The sequence below is a fragment of the Schistocerca gregaria genome, unplaced genomic scaffold (assembly GCF_023897955.1).
Source record: "Schistocerca gregaria isolate iqSchGreg1 unplaced genomic scaffold, iqSchGreg1.2 ptg000499l, whole genome shotgun sequence".
NCBI classification, from domain to species: Eukaryota; Metazoa; Arthropoda; class Insecta; order Orthoptera; family Acrididae; genus Schistocerca; species Schistocerca gregaria.
In genome coordinates, this window is record NW_026061904.1 from 122,501 (window position 1) to 127,500 (window position 5,000).

Consider the following 5,000-nt stretch of genomic DNA (forward strand, 5'->3'; position numbering starts at 1 on the left):
TGAGGATATAGAGGGTCCGTCCCCCCGCACAGTGGTGACGGTGTGCGGGTAGTGTTTCCGACACCTCTTCCTGCGGTGGCAACTCTGGGGCAGAGTCGATACTCGCCCACTGGTGGAAGGTAAGCATTCTGCTTTACATCAGTACATAACTAATATTTCAGTCGTCTGACGTCCCTCCTTAGTAAATGATGCAGGACCACATACATAGATGATACATACTGTAAACTGGGGAGGACAGTGTGAACCGCACTCGACCCAGTCACCCTATCTCACAGTCCACTCTGTGTGTAACAAAGCGAAAGCACCAAAGCACTATCGTTCAACAACATCCATTTTATCCTCGCTGCCACAGGACACTATCCAAACAACGACAAGAGGAACGTCACGTCCACTAATAAGACAGAATGTCTCACATCACCCGCAAACAACGCAGCTCAAATCAGCCAGCAACACCCACAGTGGTCCACCCAGTATCAACACAGGACGCAACGCCACGCCACAACACAAAAGGTACAAGTAATAAAATACCCTTTGGCCACACCCCTTATAAAGGCATCGAACCAACCCACCACCTGACACCAGCCAAACGTACATCCTGATTTGACACATCTCTGGCAACCTAACCCACGTTGGCCCTTAACCTAACCCACGTTGGCCCTTAACCTAACCCACGTTGGCCCTTAACCTAACCCACGTTGGCCCTTAACCTAACCCACGTTGGCCCTTAACCTAACCCACGTTGGCCCTTAACCTAACCCACGTTGGCCCTTAACCTAACCCACGTTGGCCCTTAACCTAACCCACGTTGGCCCTTAACCTAACCCACGTTGGCCCTTAACCTAACCCACGTTGGCCCTTAACCTAACCCACGTTGGCCCTTAACCTAACCCACGTTGGCCCCTAACCTAACCCACGTTGGCCCCTAACCTAACCCACGTTGGCCCCTAACCTAACCCACGTTGGCCCCTAACCTAACCCACGTTGGCCCCTAACCTAACCCACGTTGGCCCCTAACCTAACCCACGTTGGCCCCTAACCTAACCCACGTTGGCCCCTAACCTAACCCACGTTGGCCCCTAACCTAACCCACGTTGGCCCCTAACCTAACCCACGTTGGCCCCTAACCTAACCCACGTTGGCCCCTAACCTAAGTTACGCTGCACCTTAACCTAAGTTACGCTGCACCTTAACCTAAGTTACGCTGCACCTTAACCTAAGTTACGCTGCACCTTAACCTAAGTTACGCTGCACCTTAACCTAAGTTACGCTGCACCTTAACCTAACTTACACTGCACCTTAACCTAAGTTACACTGCACCTTAACCTAACTTACACTGCACCTTAACCTAAGTTACACTGCACCTTAACCTAAGTTACACTGCACCTTAACCTAACTTACACTGCACCTTAACCTAAGTTACACTGCACCTTAACCTAAGTTACACTGCACCTTAACCTAAGTTACACTGCACCTTAACCTAAGTTACACTGCACCTTAACCTAAGTTACACTGCACCTTAACCTAAGTTACACTGCACCTTAACCTAACTTACACTGCACCTTAACCTAACTTACACTGCACCTTAACCTAACTTACACTGCACCTTAACCTAACTTACACTGCACCTTAACCTAACTTACACTGCACCTTAACCTAACTTACACTGCACCTTAACCTAACTTACACTGCACCTTAACCTAACTTACACTGCACCTTAACCTAACTTACACTGCACCTTAACCTAACTTACACTGCACCTTAACCTAACTTACACTGCACCTTAACCTAACTTACACTGCACCTTAACTGTCACATGTAACGTCACAGGAATGTAGCTTTGCCTAACAGCAACCCTCTGAACATAGTTCACTGCTTGGATCCTCTGGTGTCATGTGTATTTCTTGATGCCATGGTGCGTACCCTCACATAAAGGTCTTTCGAGTGTTGCGTACTTTCTACACAGTCCCGCTAACCACTGGAAGGGTGTACCGCTACAGAACGAATATCGCCCTCCCCTCCTGCCCTTCCAAGCTGGTCGGTCAGGCGTTTGTTTGTGAAATGAGCCTTGCAGCTGTTCAGTTGCATTCGGTTGTCGATGCAGTCAGTGTACGTTGTGGTACGGCCTGTGTGGACTGTCCGCTGATGTACGCGTAACCCACACTGATCATCCGTCGTTACGTACTGAGTGACATAATGTGGCACATGCTTGACCGTACACCGGCTGCGCCCTACAATGGCGAATCATAAGGGCCATATGTTGTGCACGATGCTACTTGTCTCGTCTCCCCATTACAGCGAGATTGCACTGTTGTACGCCGTACAGACATGTGGTAAGTAGGTACGGACGAAAGTATTGCATGTTGGCCCCCCCCCCCCCCTCCTCCCTCTGCCGGGAATCAGCGTGAGCCGTCTGTTGATGTAGCGACGAGGGTTTTCCTATTTAATCGTATTGCCCCACACAACATGATAGCACGGTGGACCGCGTTCCACATCTGCGACATGCTACAGAGGCCGGTTGACAGTCGACCGCGCAAGGGACATTGCACACGTGCGCGGACCATCTTCCACGTGTTCTCTCGTGTACATGCCGCAGTGTGTATGTGGGCTGATGTAGCGTGTCGTGACACATAACATGCAGGCATGCCAGAATCGTAGATTTCGCAAATGTAGATTGACGTATACGTTTGCTGCCAAAGATCCGCAAATGAACTGGAAATCAGTTGTTGAGCGGTTGTTCGCGCTGCAGGTGCATCGGTGATAGCGACGATCGGTACATCTGTGAACCGGTTGTTTCGGCGGTACCCGCCATGCCCCCGAACCTGAGTTGGCCATGTGGGTATGAAGCGATACGAGGCTGTGGCTTGGCGGGACAGTCCCCGGCCGGTGAGGGGGGGCCGCCCGGCGTGCTGGCCGCGCGCTGCGTGAGCGCACGCACTACAGCCGGCTGGTGGGGGGCGCCCAGTGGCAGGAGCGCCGGCCGACGGGCCCGGCTGGCGTCCCAGCTATGCGCCGGCGCACCCTGCGCGCGGCGCCAGGCGGCCAAAGTGGGTTCTGCCGAGCCCGGTGCGAAGCGCGGTGGACATCTGCAGTGTGCTGGTCCGATTGCGGACTGTGTGCGTTGAGGATGCGCCGCCGCCCGGCACTCGGCGTCGCGACGCCGTCTGCTGCTCGGTCGCCCCCAGCGGTTCTCGCAGGTGGTTTGTATCGCAGCTCTGCGGACGTGTTGGCGCGTGCGCTGTGCTGGGAGAGTTCGCTTCTGCACCCAAGTGGGGCTTTGCCCTTCTGTGGCGCTGGCGTTGGAGCTGCCGGTCACCGTAGGTGGCGCGTGTTGTTTCCCGCCGGCAATGCCACGACAGCACGCTCCCGGGCCTCTGTCGGCAGCGGCAAGCTCAGTTGGGAGCACGGGTGTTCGCACTGAAAGCGTCTACTCGCCTATCTCCGGGCGATTGCGCCTCTCTCGAACCCGACCAAGTACTTAGGACGGCGCTGCGCGCCGCCGGGACCTGAGAGGGTTTCGAGGTGTATCGTGCAGGGGAGCTCAGCCTCCTCCTGTTTGCAGAATAATTGAGCGGACGCTTGCGTGTTCGCGCGGGCCCTCGGGACACACTCCCGGGCGGCCGGCTGCTCAGCTCTCGTTGACGCAGCTCCCTGGTTGATCCTGCCAGTAGTCATATGCTTGTCTCAAAGATTAAGCCATGCATGTCTCAGTACAAGCCGCATTAAGGTGAAACCGCGAATGGCTCATTAAATCAGTTATGGTTCCTTAGATCGTACCCACGTTACTTGGATAACTGTGGTAATTCTAGAGCTAATACATGCAAACAGAGTCCCGACCAGAGATGGAAGGGACGCTTTTATTAGATCAAAACCAATCGGATTGGCTCGTCTGGTCCGTTTGCCTTGGTGACTCTGAATAACTTTGGGCTGATCGCACGGTCCTCGTACCGGCGACGCATCTTTCAAATGTCTGCCTTGTCAACTGTCGATGGTAGGTTCTGCGCCTACCATGGTTGTAACGGGTAACGGGGAATCAGGGTTCGATTCCGGAGAGGGAGCCTGAGAAACGGCTACCACATCCAAGGAAGGCAGCAGGCGCGCAAATTACCCACTCCCGGCACGGGGAGGTAGTGACGAAAAATAACGATACGGGACTCATCCGAGGCCCCGTAATCGGAATGAGTACACTTTAAATCCTTTAACGAGTATCTATTGGAGGGCAAGTCTGGTGCCAGCAGCCGCGGTAATTCCAGCTCCAATAGCGTATATTAAAGTTGTTGCGGTTAAAAAGCTCGTAGTTGGATTTGTGTCCCACGCTGTTGGTTCACCGCCCGTCGGTGTTTAACTGGCATGTATCGTGGGACGTCCTGCCGGTGGGGCGAGCCGAAGGCGTGCTTGCGCGTCCCGAGGCGGACCCCGTTGAAATCCTACCAGGGTGCTCTTAGTTGAGTGTCTCGGTGGGCCGGCACGTTTACTTTGAACAAATTAGAGTGCTTAAAGCAGGCAAGCCCGCCTGAATACTGTGTGCATGGAATAATGGAATAGGACCTCGGTTCTATTTTGTTGGTTTTCGGAACCCGAGGTAATGATTAATAGGGACAGGCGGGGGCATTCGTATTGCGACGTTAGAGGTGAAATTCTTGGATCGTCGCAAGACGAACAGAAGCGAAAGCATTTGCCAAGTATGTTTTCATTAATCAAGAACGAAAGTTAGAGGTTCGAAGGCGATCAGATACCGCCCTAGTTCTAACCATAAACGATGCCAGCCAGCGATCCGCCGCAGTTCCTCCGATGACTCGGCGGGCAGCCTCCGGGAAACCAAAGCTTTTGGGTTCCGGGGGAAGTATGGTTGCAAAGCTGAAACTTAAAGGAATTGACGGAAGGGCACCACCAGGAGTGGAGCCTGCGGCTTAATTTGACTCAACACGGGAAACCTCACCAGGCCCGGACACCGGAAGGATTGACAGATTGATAGCTCTTTCTTGATTCGGTGGGTGGTGGTG

General features: G+C 53.6%; 1 non-coding gene across 1 annotated transcript in view; it reads left to right on the forward strand.

The window, feature by feature from the left end:
* The first annotated feature begins 3,645 nt into the window (after positions 1-3,645).
* The window catches only part of LOC126313771 (small subunit ribosomal RNA), a 1,893-nt gene continuing 538 nt past the window's right edge, over positions 3,646-5,000 (forward strand). Inside the window, exon 1 of the ribosomal RNA XR_007555388.1 lies at positions 3,646-5,000. This exon is cut by the window's right edge and continues 538 nt beyond it. This is a non-coding gene — a ribosomal RNA (small subunit ribosomal RNA).